This window comes from Chamaea fasciata, unplaced genomic scaffold, assembly GCF_029207755.1.
Source record: "Chamaea fasciata isolate MVZ Bird 193981 ecotype frontalis unplaced genomic scaffold, bChaFas1.0.hap1 SCAF_5, whole genome shotgun sequence".
NCBI classification, from domain to species: domain Eukaryota; kingdom Metazoa; phylum Chordata; class Aves; order Passeriformes; family Sylviidae; genus Chamaea; species Chamaea fasciata.
In genome coordinates, this window is record NW_027094090.1 from 48,953,876 (window position 1) to 48,968,682 (window position 14,807).

At 43.2% G+C, this 14,807-nt stretch overlaps 1 protein-coding gene across 3 annotated transcripts in view; it reads left to right on the forward strand.

The window, feature by feature from the left end:
- TCF20 (transcription factor 20) overlaps positions 1–14,807 on the forward strand; it is a 127,479-nt gene that overhangs the window by 59,693 nt on the left and 52,979 nt on the right. The window contains exon 1 of one of the 3 annotated variants that reach the window (XM_066183574.1): positions 1,395–1,562. The exons of the other annotated variants lie outside the window; for them this stretch is intronic. The gene's annotated coding sequence lies outside the window, so the exon portion shown is untranslated. Of the gene's footprint in view, positions 1–1,394; positions 1,563–14,807 lie in introns of those variants that run through there. 3 annotated transcript variants of the gene reach the window in all.

Genomic DNA, 14,807 nt, shown 5'->3' on the forward strand with positions numbered 1-14,807 from the left:
ATTATTTTTGACATGGTATGAGATATGGTTTATATTTTTTTTTCATAAAAAGCAAGTCACCTGTGGAGGAGCCATTAGTGAAGTTGTCAACTGGCTGTGCTTACAACACAGTCCTCAGCAGTTCACTCCCTTTTGGTTGAGCTCTGAGCAGAGGCCTTTTCTTGGAATACAGCTTGCTGAGGATCTGGGAAACAAAGCTTGGGAAACAGGGCAGTTATTGAAAGTGTCATATCTGCTCAGTAAAGTTCCTGGCAAAGCAAGTTTTAAATTATGCTTGAGCTTTCTCTGCCCAGCACGTAAGAGCTTTGCAGACTGCCAGTCTTACTGCGTTTTCACGTGAAATGTTCTGAGTGGCAGATGGAGGAAACTGTAATGTCATATAGAGCTTCCTTTGCTGCCATACAGGCTTAAATGAAGGAGGTGATGATTTGACAGGCACTGCATCCTTGCTCTAGAGCTGCCCCACCCACCAGTCTCCTTGCCCCTCGCTCTCAAACCCAAAAACTAGTGAGTAATCTGAAAAAAGCTTAATTGTCTCTCCAGCACAGAAAACTAGACGCACCAGACTCTCAAATGCAAGGCCAGTGGCGACTCGGAGGGCTGGCAGTGCCAATTCTGATGGTGCGAGCGGCTCTGGGGTGGCGGTGCAGGGGCAGAGGGCGGCGGGGCCAGGAGAGCCCGGGTACCGCCGCCTCCATGTTGTTTCCTGAGATCCCCGCGGCTCCGCTGAGGCACCTGCGATTCGGGGCTCGCCCAGTCCCGGCGTACGGCCCGATTGCCGCCTCGAGGTGTGCTCCAGGGCTCCGGGCTGGCGGAGGGGCGTCCCGGCCCTGTCAGGGTTCGGCCGCCGCTGTCCGCGCCGTGCCTGGCCGGGAGGCGAGAAGTGAGCAAACGGAGCAAAAGCCGGTTCTTAAAATGACTTGGGGGAGGGTGAGAGGGAGGTATTGATTTACGAGGAGAGGGAAACGTGAGCTGCCCCGGTGCCTGCCCGGAGGGGCGGAGGGGGGCCCAGGGCCGCGACCGGGAGTCCCGCTCCCCTCCGCAGGGGCGGGGTGGTGTGGCACGCGCCCCGGACACGCCTCGCCCACGTGCTTCGAGCGCGCGGGACGGCGCGGAGGAAAGGGGGGGAGGGCGGCGCGCGGCTCCTTTAAGCAGGCGCACCTCACGCGCCCCCCCCCCCCCCTCCGCGCGCGCGCGCGCGGAGGCACATCCCTGCACGCGGGGGCGCGCGCGCACGCGCCGTTCGCCCTCCTCTCCATCCCTCTGTCGCCCGGCCGGGACTCGCCGCCTCGCGCCGCCGTTCCCGCTGGTGCGCGCGCTGGCTCCAGCGCCGCCCGCCGCCATTGGCTGCTGGGAGTCAGGTGACCCCTTGTTATTTCCTGTGTGTGTGTGAGGTGTGAGTGAGGGGAGGAGGATGGGACCGGACTTTCCCGCGTCCTCGCCTGGCCCCCGGCCCCGCCGCCCCGGCCCCTGAGCCGCCCCCGCCCCTGAGCCGCCCCCGCCCCGCCCGCCCCGCCCGCTGCGGCGGAGGGCGCCGGGCACGGCGGCGGGGGTGGTCTCAGGTAAGGGGCGGCCGCGCTCGCCCGGGCTGTGTCGGCGTGTGTGGGAGGCCTGGGGTGGGAGTGCGAGCTCCTGGCGAGGAAAGCCGAGGTCGCCTGGGCGTATGGGAGGGGATGCGAGGGTCTCATCCGTGAGCTGGAGGGCGAGCGCTGGCTACGAGGGGGGCTTGTGAAAGGGCTCCTGCGTAGTTTTACCTTCTCCTTCCCCCCCCTTTTTTTGGGGGGGGGGAAGGTGTGTGGGGGTGTGTGTGTTTTCTTCCTGTTTCAAAGATAAAAATGTTTGTTTACGTGTGTTCAAAGAGGCCCTCGTGCTGCCTGGTGAGGTGCCTACCTGTTTTCCTGTTCCGGAAGAATGGTTTTTTGGAAGAATTGTCAAGGTTTTGTGGGGATCGGTGTTTTCACTGAAGAGATAAATGATTAAAACTGTTGGACAAGATGGATGCACAGTGCTCAAACTGTAGTAGGTGGACAGGCTATGTTGGTAATGCTTGAGGTTTGTAGTGTGTCTGCTTTTTGGAGGCTCGAGGTAGCCTTTGCTTATCTGCAGAGATAATCAGGATATAATGTGGTTGGGCTGCTGCGAGGATCAGCTTGTCTTTTGTTAGTGGTGCATCCTTGCTGAAAGTTGTGTTTAGGGCTGCAGTTGGAAGTTATTTTTCCTACCCTGAGGGGAGGAATAAGAGAAAGTTATGTAACATAAGTGTTTTAACCTATGTATCAGAGCTACCTAATGGTACTGGGGTTCTGTTATTAACCTGAAAATAACATGTTTGTGTGTGAATCAACAAGTGGGTAATCTCTGTGGGTAGATTTGGCTCCACCGGAATCCTTTATTTCTTGTATACTGCCTTTTCATTCGTTAAAAGGGCAAACAGTTTGATTAAATTACATCATTGTTTTCTGTACCATTCCATTTTCTTTAAGTCCTCCTTTGAAAACAAAAATAAGAGGTACACCTGTGAGGGGATTGAGTTTCGGAGCTTTCTGTGTTTAGGTTAGCATTTTGAAAGCTATTCATGTCTGTGTCTCTTGTTGCCATCTGTTGCTGCATGCATGGGTAATTCTTTGGAGAGTATGATTTTTAGCATGCTTCCTGACCAAGAGATGCGCATAGAGCAGTTGGATCACCTCTACTCAGATTTTATAGAGCAATAAGTGACTGGATAATGGAGATGCAGCAGCTTCTGGGTTAGGTTTGTAGCATATTCGCTGAACTCAATTCAAGAAGGGCTGATTTCTTTCACACATTTTCTAGACTTTTTTTTTTTTTTTTTTTTTTTTTTTTTTTTTTTTTTTTTTGTCAGATAAGCTTGTTTTTTTGCGGCTTATTGATGGGTATTATTACCTAGCCTAACCAAGTGCATTTGGTTGAGTGTACGTGATAAATAATCTTTAGTGTTGCTATTTGAGTTTTCACTTGGCTGAAATGGTTGGGTATTTTTGTTTGTTTTTCCTTTAAATAGGGTTCCATGTTAGTTCACTTTGAGTTGTTTGAACCTGTGTTATTTGATCTTAGTATTAGGTTCCATTGGCATTCAAAAAGGCAGCTGCATTAGGATACTGCAGAGAGAATTACTATTAAAAAAAGTAAAAATATTTATTCACTTTCTCATCTGTCTCTTAAACTTTGTTAATGTTGCAAGGAGAGGAGGATAGTCATTCCTCATTTCTGTGAATTGCTGGTACATGAAATGTATATTGTGTATTCTGGTTAAATTAACAAGTAAGTTATTGTGTTATTTGAGTGAAAGTATGACCAGTGTTTTTATATTAAAAAATGCGTCTTTCTTATTGTACTCTTCTGGGCTTTGTGTTGTTAGGTTTGTCTAGGGGGAAGTTCTTGGACTTTTTTTTTCTGGTTTGGTATTCTTCAGACTACTTAGCTTTAAGTCTCTTAGTCTTTCTAGTAGAATCATGTGTGTTTTGACACAATTTGGGTTTTGACCTATAAATCAGTTTTCAGAGGTTTAGGGGTTGATGAAACATGGATTTTTGCTGAAACATATACTTTCATATACCTTTGTAGCCTGCGGCAGGTTAATCATGGTTCCCTAAATGAAAGCTGTAGGAGCAGCTTCATTGTTAGTGACTTTGATAGGAGATCAGGAATTTTGGTTTTGTTGTTGTTCCTTTTCTTTGTTACTAATGCTTCATAAAAATGGCCTGAAGTGAATTTTTGTTAAAGGAGTAAATCTGGTTCTATAACGTGTAAATAAGAAGTGAAGGTTATTTAAATGAAAGAGCACTTATTTGTGTATTAGTTATAGAGACCTCTTTTTACTGTCAGAAGAAGCTTCCTTCAGCTGAAGAAATAGGCTATTACTAACCTGTTTGCTACATTTTAATGGATATTTAGAGTGTAAGTAAAGACATTCTTAATGGTTCTGTCTACGATTGATACATGCATGAACTTTGTAGGACAAAGAGTGAAATGTGTAGGATTTGGGGATTTTTTCTCCCTCCCACTTCCTGTTGTGGAAATGTCTGCAAAGACAAATCCCTTTGGACTCTTAGGACAATGTTAAAAAGAAAATAATTGCATACCCCCTTTCTCCCTTTTCAGGTGATGTGAAGCACAGCAGGATGGCAGTAACGCTGCTCTTGGAAGGGTCCCTTCGAAAGAGTGCAGTGCTCATGTCCTGTTGCTATTCCACCAGCTTGGCGTGCTGTTCTCTGGAGTGAGGGCATAATATGTAATAAACCTGAATAATTTCATGCTGCTTCGTTGGCTTCTCTGTAATTTGAGATAAAAGCATTGAAGAGTTCATAGCTGGCTTATGCCTAACTTGCCTTTTGACACAGGACATGCCAGATCTCCATTTGGGTGGGATAGCTTTTTAACTAAAGCATGTGTTTATTTTTTCATACCTTGTTCAGTTGTATTTTATACTTACAAAAGGTATTACACTCATGTTTTGGGAGCTGGAATTCTTATAAGTTACAAACATGTAGTAATGTTTTTGGCAGCGCTGGCTTCTCAGGCTTTAGTGTACCTTAACTGGCTGTGTGAGAATTTGTGTTGTTAATCCCATGGTTGGCCTCTGAAATGGGAAAGATCATGGATGGCAGTTCCTGAAGAGCCAACTAACTGGTTTGTTGGTGGAGACTGGACTGGGACCAACCAACTCTTCCCATTCAAGAAATTAAAACTGCAGTTTGATAGCAAAAGAATGGTTTTTATTGACTGCTTTTGATGAGATCTCTTTCAAAATTATCTCTTAATTTCTGGTTTAGCTTTTGGACTTCTAAAATCAAAAACAAAGGCAGTCTTAAGTGTTTGGACCCGCTTCATATAGTGTTGATATGCTATGTAGAATTTTCTTTATTGTAGAAAAGCATTTAGTATTACTGATAGAGAACACAAACATAATGTAAGCAGAGGTGTATACTTCTCTAAAATCGTGCAGGAGAGGCTCTTTCTCTCCTGGGAATAACCTGCCTGTAGTGGGATCTGATGTTCAAATCTGTTCCTATCAAACTTTTCATACCTACTGCCAAAAAAAAAAAAAAAAAAAAAGTGATTCAGTTATTCTTATGACCCAGGTCCTATTCCTGACCTAGTTCTTGACTGGACTTCAGTTTTGACTGAACTGGAAAAATGGAAGATGTCTTACTGATGTTGTTTTACGCCGCAATGACACAGACTCTGAGATTCAGAGGGCTGAAAATGACTCCTTTATTTTTGGGATATGTCTCCCTTTTATACTATTTTACACGAATCAGTTTGATTGGTGAAACAAAGGCAAACCTCTTCAATCACATTGGTTGGACCAGAGGGACATCAAGAGGAAGTCCCTCCTAGGAAAAGGAAGGAATAACATAGGTACAGTTACAAAAACATTTCTCCTGTTTACAGAAAATTTCCTGGGAGAAGAATTTCAGAAAACCAAAACACCTCAGGCATGGAGCCAGGGCTACATCTCACAGCCATGTACAGCACTGCTGGCGTGTCTGTGTCACACTGGTGTCTGGCCACACCACTCCTTGATTGCTTCAGCTGAGCTTTTCTACGGCTGCCTAACGCTAAGATACTTCCTGATTTGTTTGGGGTCACTTGGAAAAGCGTGTGGCGTTCTTCATTATGCATGTACATGGGTTTCCTTTCATTTTAAAAACAAGAAAGGACAAAAATAAAAAGCCAGACCCAAAGACTCAAAAGTCAAGACTGACGTGTAATCAGAAGTGGATTCTGTTTAGCCCTGTTGGAGGATAAGATCTGCTCTGGGCATTCCAGAGCCTGTGATTTGCTGCCTGTTTGCCTTTGAAGACAAAAAAATACAGAACTGTGTTTTACCAACTCTTTTCCTGCTGCCTTCATGAACAACAGCACTAGCAGTCAAACTTCCAAGTTTGGATACAACAGAGCAGTGATCTTGCAGTAAGACTCCTGTTTTTTCTTGCTTCTTACCTATGATTCCTCAAGAATGGAGCTAAGCAGTGGTAGCCAAAAATGCAAGCATCCTCCTGTCAGCTCGGCCTGGTGACAGTGAATATACTCGTGTTTTTTCCAGTGCTTTTTGTGTTTCTGTTTTACCACAGTGTTTGTAACCCATAATGGTATTGGAAGAGGGGAAAAAGTGTTACCAGGTTCTTTGTCAGGAAGCCTTGGCTTGAGTCCCTTGAGATTTGACCTGTTCTCCATTTGGGAAGGCCATTATTTCTTGCCTCAATTGTGATGCAACAAATAGAAAAAAGCTAGGAAAATAACTTTCTTTCCCCCTACCTCTTCATTACAAGCACACAGTATGCCTATGCTCATACCAATAACTGTATGGAATTCATTGTATATTCTGTGCTGGAATATGATGATTTACTTTGTGGTATTTTACTAGTATGAACTTGGTCATCTAATTTCTAGGAAATTGCAAATCCTAAACAGAACCCTCTGATGAACTCTGGTAAGAGCTCAGTACTTAGCTAGAAATTGTACAGGAAGCTACTCTGCTGGAAGCTTTAGTACAGTTTATTGTAAGTATTGTTCGTATCACTTTCCTTGTAAAATTGGATGCTGCAAAGTGTCTTGTTAATAGCGTTTAACTGATCTAAACACTTGGTATTAGCAGACCTGACTGAATGGCTTGTGTCCATGCACAGCATCACCAGTGACTGGGTAAAACATATCTAAAACAGTAGCTGAAAGAAAAATGTGCTGTCATACTTGACAGAATAGGAATAAACCTTCATACACCATAATGAAGTGTTGTTAATCAGCCTTCAGTTTGATGTCTGCAGTTTGCTGTTGCCTTTGGTCAGATGCCTGGATACGCTTGAATTTCCATGGGATTTGATTTGTTCAACAGAGTTTTCTATGAGTAGGTGTTCTGGAATAGTGGAAATGCTATGTGTGATTTTTAAAAATTAACATAAGTGGTTATATGATAAATGTAGTGAATGCTGCTTGATTAACATTATGTTTTCTGCTGGAAATACAAAACATCAGGGCAGAAACAGTCTGGGAGGTTCCTGGAGTGTGTGTGTGTCCCCTGACATGAATGATGTGGTAGAAAAACTAGGGAAGGCACCTGCCGGGCCTGTGGTTTGTGAACAGGGAAGGACTGGGGTGTGATGTGATGGGCAGAGGCCATCCTGGGCAGAGCGGTCATGCAAGGATAGTTTTCAGTTCTTGGGGAGATAAGGAGAGGAGGTATCAGCACAACTGCACCTCAGACTTCTAGAGAGCAGAGACTCTGGCCTGTTCAGGAGCCTGGTTGACAGAGTCCCTTGGAAGGCTTTCCTGAAGGGCAGAGGAGTCCAGGAAGGCTGGACATTGCTCAAGAAGGAAATCTTACAAGTGCAGGAGCAGGCTGTCACCGTGTACTGAAAGATAAGCCAGCAGGGAAGACTGGTCTGTCTGAAGGGAGGGCTTTGGCTGGAACTTGAGGAAAATAAAAAGTGATGACCTTTGAAACAAGGGACATTAAACTCAGGATGATTACAAGAGTGTTGTGAGGTTACAGGGAAAGAAAGCTACAAGTCCAAAACCCAGCTAGAACTTAATCTGGCTACTACCGTGAATGACAACAAAAATGTTTCTGTAACATACATTAGCAACAGAAGGAAGGCCAAAGAGAATCCTTTATTGGATGTTCAGGGAAACAAAGTGACAAAGAATGAGGATAAGGTTGAGATGCTTAATGCCTTTTTTGCCTCAGTCTGTAATAGTAAGACCAGTTGTTCTCTGGGTATCCAGTCTCTAGAGCTGGAGGACAAGGATGGGGAGAAGAAGGAAGCTCCTGTAATCCAGGGGAAAATGATCAGGGACCCTGGTACACCACTTAGAGGTACTGATGGACTTGGCAGAAGTGCTCCCTGAGCCACTTTCCATCAGCAGTCACAGCTACCTGGGGAGGTCCCAGATTATTAGAAGTTGGTGAATGTGATGGCCATCTGCAGTAAGGGCTGGAAGGAGGATCTGGAGACTACTGGCCTGTCAGCCTGACCTCTGACCTCTATAAGGAACGTCATGGATCAGATCTGAAGTGCCATCACCTGGCACATAAGGGACAACCAGGTAGGCCTGGTCAGCATTTATTTAGGAAGTGTGGAGTCCTACTTGACCAACCTGATCTCCTTCTGCAGCAAGGTAACCTGTTTAGTGAATGAGGGAAAGGCTGTGGGTGTTGCCTAGCTAGCCTTTAGTAAAGCTTTTGATAGTGTTTCCCCTGGCATTCTTCTGGAGAAACTGGCTGTTGGTGGCCTGCCTGGGTGCCCTCTTTGCTGGGTGCAGAACTAGTTGAATGGCCAGTCTCAGAGTGGTGAGGAATGGAGTCGCATCCAGCTGGTGGCTGGTCACGAGTGGTGTTCCCCAGGGCTCTGTGCTGGAGCCAGTCCTGTTTAATGTTTTTATTGATGACCTGGGTGAGGGGATTGGGTGGATCCTCAGTCAGTTTGCAGGTGAGACCAAGCTGGGCAGGAGTGTTGATCTGGTGGAGTGTAGGAAGGCTCTGCAGAGGCATCTGGTCAGCCTGGGTTGATGGGCCAAGGCCTACGGTGTGAGGTTCAACAAGGCCAAGCGCCGGGTCCTGCGCTTGGGTCACAACAGCCCCATGCAGTGCTGGGGGCAGAGCAGCCAGAGAGAGGCCCCGTGGATTGGCAGCAGCTAAACACGAGCCAGGGTGTGTGCCCAGGTGGCTGAGAAGGCTAGTGGCCACTGGACTCCTATCAGATACAGTGTGGCCACCCCCTGTACACTTGTGAGGCACCTTGAATCCTGTGCCCAGTTTTGAGCTCCTCACTACAAGAAGGACATTGAGGGGTTGGTGTGCATCCAGAGAAGGGCAGTGGAGCTGGTGAAGGGTCTGGAGCACAGATCTTAGGAGGAGCAGCTGAGAGAGCTGGGGTTGTTTAACCTGGAGAAAAGGAGACTCAGGAAGGACCTTCTTGTTCTCTGTACTGCCTGAAAGGAGGCTGTGGCCAGGTAGAGTTCAGTCTCTTCTCCCAAGTAGCAGGCAATAGGGCTGGAGGAGATGGCCTCAAATTGTGCCAGGGGAGGTTGAGATTCAACATTAAGAAATATTTTTTATCTGAAGAAGTCAAGCATTTGAACAGCTACCCCAGCAAAGTGATGGAGTCACCATCCGTGGAGGTACTTAAAAAGATGTGTAGGTATTTTGGTTAAGGGTATGTTTTTGTGGTGGCTTTGGCAGTTCTTGTGAGAGGGGTTGGATTTGATAATCTTAAAGGTCTCTTGCAAGCTAATGGATTCCATGATACTAGAAACCATGTCTTTCCCTTTTATCTCTCATCTTGCATTCAGGGGAAAAAGAACGAATTCAACAGTGTTCTGTCATGTTGTGTAAGTTGCTTTACCCACTGTAAGTTTTACCTATTTTACTGCTTGTATAGAGACGGGGAGGTTTCTCTTCTCGCCTTTCTCCAGTTTTTGCATGAAATGTGTACATCTGATTTTCTGATGTTCTTGATCCTGACCATACCTTGTGTGTATTGCTGTGTAAAATTGGTCTTTTAGATAGGTCTTGATAAGTATAATAATAATAGATACTTGGCAGGCAGTAAATTAAATGGGCTGGGCAACACTGTTACAGAAGGAGGTAACAGATTGTCTTTGTATTGCAGGGAATTGCTGAGCGAGTGGTGGATTCTCCTCTGTAGTGCTGGAGAATGGAGTAAGCAGGAGCATAATTGAGAATTGCTCCAGAGTGACACTTGCTATTTTGCATGAGAAAACTGAACTGTGCTGTCCTTATCTCCTTTCCCTCTAAATCACTGCATTTTAATGTAGAAACATCTCATCCCGTGTTACTTACTCTGAGAGTGCGTAAAGAGAGCTCTGCTGAAGAATTGTTTGTTTGCCAGCTGTGGTAAGGCACCGGTTTTGGTGATGAGCTGGGTGTCCATTGCAGTGTGGTATTCTGTGTTTTTACAGTTCTGACTTCAGCTAATATTGTATTTACTTTGGAGAGCAGGGATTGTTGCATTCTGGCCTTTTCTCCTTTTGCCCTGTGTACTTTTCTACATTTGGTGTCTTTCACCTTTTCTGCGTTGGGTATCTCTCATGTTCTGCTTATCAGAGACAAAACTGCGCTCTTGCATGCCAGTTGAATATATTTTTATTTCAATGATGGTAGTGTCCTGCAGCAACAATATAGAAATTTGACTTGTCATGTGTTCGTTTTGTTTGTTTCCTTGTCTTTTTGCCTTGCAGGAATACAGCTTGTTTTATGTTTGAAAGGTGGGATTTGTGGAAAACCAAAGGGGGGTGTATATATAATAGAGCTACTGAAAATAGCAAGGGGAGGAGAAGAGGTTAATTATATGTATACTCTGCAGCATAATCAAAACCCTGTCAAAGCTGGTGGAAAAAGAAAAGTTCAGTAAGCCTGAGTCAAACTCACCAGCAAAAGTACATCTCTTAGCTCAATGAGAAACAGCATTAGGGAGTTCCTGAAAATGGAAGGGAGGAGGATTTAGGAAATAAACTTCTTTGCTTATCCACAGAACTGTGATGTTTAGAAAGACTCTGTTGGTCTGTGCTTACTCGTGGAATTTTGGCTCTATGTGTGCATTGCCTTTCTGGAATAAGCTAAGGAGTAAGGTCCTTTTGCTCAGTTGGTTAACAGGACTTGAAGAATTAAATCAGGAACGATTATCAAGGTGAAAGTCATTTTGTTACCATCTTTCTAGCTGAAATAAGGAGGCAAATTTCATTTTTTTCATAGGAAAGTTGGGATGGTTTAGAGCAGGGGCTAAGAGATCTAGTCCTTCTCCTATAATAGAATGCTAGGACTACGTTAGCATTATGAGATGGTTATATGTAATCTATGGTGTATGGTTTATGTTAATTGTACCTCTTTGTTTAGCCTCCTCATGAGGGCAGATAGATGGAGACAGAAACAGTAGAGTTCTGGTTTTGTTTTTTCTCTCCTCCCTGGTGTACAAGATGAATGACTTCAGGAGTGTGGGAACTTAAGTTTAAGGGAATGGTGAGACTGATTCAAGAGTAGTGGACCATCTAAGCTCCCTGTGTCTTACTTTAAAATGTTAACTCTGGCGTTTCCAAAAATGATGCTCTTGAGTGCAATATCTTTGTTATTCTCCACTGATCAATATTTACAGAGGCTTTTTTTCTTCTCTGGTTTTGGATTCATCCCTCCTCTTTCATTTCAACTGCTGACTTCCTTCAGGGTATATCCTCATATGACATGGAATGCAATGGAAGCTTTGTCCATCAGCTTTCCATCTTCAAACAGTCCTGACACTATCACTGTGGGGGTGATACAGAAATCCTCTGGGGAAGGAGAAAGCTTTAAACCCCGGTTGTAAGAAGATCTCTAATTGTAGGTTGTTAATTTCTCTGAACTGCTTATTCTCATTAGAATTAATTTTGTGCCTGTTGTGTGGTCTGACTGCTGTTGACATCCCTGCCTTTGGCTGTGACAACAAAACTTGGAAGTGTGGAGTTTGTTGGTTACAGTGGCTTGAGTTTAAAACCTAGTTTTTTTCAGACTTCTTATGGAGGTGTATTAGAAGTTTAATCACTTTATGAACATTGCTTTGTGCTGCCTGCTCTCTCTCTCTCATCTGTCTGTTGGTTATGCCAGTGGAACTACAGTGGGGATGCATAATGAGGTGGTTCAAGAAACTGGTCCAATCTGAAAATTTCACAGAAAGCCTGCAGGGGTGGGGATGGGTATATAGGAAGGGAGAAGACCTCCTTAAAATAGTCCTACCTCTGAAGCGGTCTCTTCTTTGAATTATTTAAATGTATAAAGTTATTTTGTATCAGTCTGAACTGTTTCTTCTGTCTCCATGTAAGTGTGGCTGCAGTCTTTGTCATTCCCTGTTAGTTTCAGAAGACAAAGCTTACTGTAAGAATGGGTCTGCTTTAGTTTGTGGCTTCAGCATGAGGCAGATGCTGTGGAATCTGAAGTGTGGAGAAGTGAGCAAAGTGATATTTAGACAATATAGTTTGTAGGAGACAAGGAGAAATATTAGGCAAAGTAAAGTTGTTGTTCTTCTAGTGTGAAAATCTTACAAACGCTTTAAATTTTTTTTTTTTTTTGAAAGAAGTTCAAACAGTTCTTATGTTTGGAAGAAATAAGGTTTCTCTCCAATTTTTCTATCAGTAAACGTGATATGGCTTTGACTGTGTTTTCTTTTAAAGTGTGCCATAGCAGTAGTATTTGCAGACCTTCCACACTCAAATTCCTCTTAAGTCTACATTGATTTAGAGGTATGAAATGCTGAATTAATAGGAAGAATAATAACCTTGGCTGGTGAAAATGGAAAGTGTTAAAGCTAAATTTTGTCTTACCTTAAAGGAACAAAAACTATAAGATGACGGGAAGGTTTAAATTTGAGTAAAGCTTTTCTGCTATTGAACAGTAATTCTTTATTTTGTCGGTTTAGATAGATCAAGGTTATATTTCTACCTGATTTTAAAGTTACTGCCTATAATGTAAATAGATAGTGTTATCTTCAACAATGGTTTTATCCTAATCAGTGGATATAATTCTTGTGTACGGTGCAATGTCTCTATTGTAATAATACTTGCACGTAACTGATACAGATTTTGTGTCAATTTACTTCATTTGCCTTGAGGAGTTCCCAGGAGTCTTAGTTACAGGCTTATTGCACCAGACATTGTGAAAAAAAGGAATAAAAAGATTTAATTGTATAGACTATGTTGAATAGAAAAGACAGACATATTACATGTACTATCTAATATGACCCTTACAGGTGTTCATCTTAGCATCTTGTCATCAAAGCTGGAGCTACTGCGTAGTATAAAAAAGTATAAAAGTTAATTTAAAATAATGTGTTAGGATGGTGGGCTTCCCCCCCCCACTGTATAGTTCTGAGTGTTTTAGATACTGGATAAACTTCTTCACAGAAAGGGGGAGCTTGGGCAGACAGAACCTGGCAACACTGCTTGCACTTTACTATTTTCCTCTTGCAATTAATAACTGACTTCTCCTTTTCATTGTTTTGTAATGGAGAGGCGAAGGTTTAGTGGGAGCTGTGGTGCCTTTGCTGAGCCTCCCGGCTTGCGTGTCTCAGGAGGAGCAGATCAGAAGTGGTTCTTGAAATGGATGTTCAGATGTTGCTGTTTTGCCAGAGCAGATAGCATGTTTGACTGCTTGAAGACATAGTGGGTATGGACACAGGTCAATTTGCAATAAGAGGTATGTAATGAATCAATGAATTGCCAGAATTTTTGGAGGACTAGTGAGATGGATTAGGATGTGCAATCAACTGATCTGCAGCTTGGGGAAAAAAGAAAAAAAAAAAAAAAGGTGAGCTGAAGGTTCAGTATTATTTTAATTTTGGTGTTAGGAAGGGTAGTTCAGCTATTGTATAAAGACAAAGAGCCTTTTAAATATGAGCTCCTGATTTCAAGTGCCCTTCAGTAGCCAGGCCACTTAAAACAGTTCCTGCTGGGTCCGTTTTGCTGGTGCAGATGTTTGTGTAATGATACAGTGAATGGATCTGTCAGGTCACAAATGGCTTTTCTCCCTCACAGAATTTTCTCAACCGTATCAGTTCCCTGATCTGACTTGCACATGAATGGCTGTGTTAACACCCTAGAGAAGGCTGGACCTCTACAACTGGGCTAGAGAAGACTGACCCTATATGTGAAACCAAAATTGTTGTTTTAGTCTTTGACATAAAATGGAATTTGCATTGATTCTTATTAAAATAGCAGTGTCTGTTAAAAATTTGGATGGATAACTTTCAACAAGAGGTTGGTGGATTTTTGAAAGCTATTTAAGTGCATTTGTGCTGTTGATTGATACTGAGAACCAATGGCATAATAATAAAGTCAGATATGTACAATCAGCCAAAATTCTGCTGAACTTTGATCGTTTGTTATATTTCTAGAAATACATGTTTTCATAGTACTACAGCTTAAATACTGGCTTACAACAGAAGTTGTTCTTGTCAAATTTTTTCTTTCTTCATGTTTAGGAATATGAATTTAACAGCACACTTCACTAAAAGTGCAAAGCTAAACTGGAAGTGGTATTTTCAATTTGTTCACATAGTGAGTAAGGAAAACTTGCAGATGCAAAAAAGTCTATGAATTTATGATTTGGTGTTATGCAAATGTTTTTTTAAAAATATTTTGGATGTGACGGAAGAAAGCAGCAGCCAAGTAATAGCCACGTGCAAAATTTGATTATTTTTTGTTGTCATTTGTTTACATGATGCCTTTTGTTAGAGCAGTTGAATGCTCTGAATATGTCTGCTCACATCACCCCTGTGAGATAGGAAGGTACACTGGCTCAGGCTTACTGTGGTTGGGCTTTTTCTGTGGTCAGTTAAGGAAATATATAGAAAAATAAGTGAATGTAGATTTTATCTAGCAAAATAATCTCCAAAGCATTCCCCTCTCCCAACTGACAAAGCTCAGTGTGCTCCTTCTGCCATGCTCATCTGTTCCTCACCCATTCTGTGAGAACCGATTCCTTAATTGTTTGGATTTAAGCTGATACATACTGACTTTCTGTAAAGCTGTACAGACATTTCAGTAAAGAAGGCATAGTGTCTCTGTGAGATGATGGAAGCTAGTTACAATCCACTTGGCCAAGCTGTAGCTCATTTGAAGAGTTTTTTTGATAGAGGTTTTCACTAGGAAGTACAAAATTAAGTTTTGGTGTCTTCTTTAATTTTTATTTGTCAGGACCAGTATTACCACTGATTTGTAAGACGTGTTGCTAATATGTGTTATTAATAGGTACCTAAGCATGTGTAACCACTGTATATGGTTTATAAGGCATGCTGTGA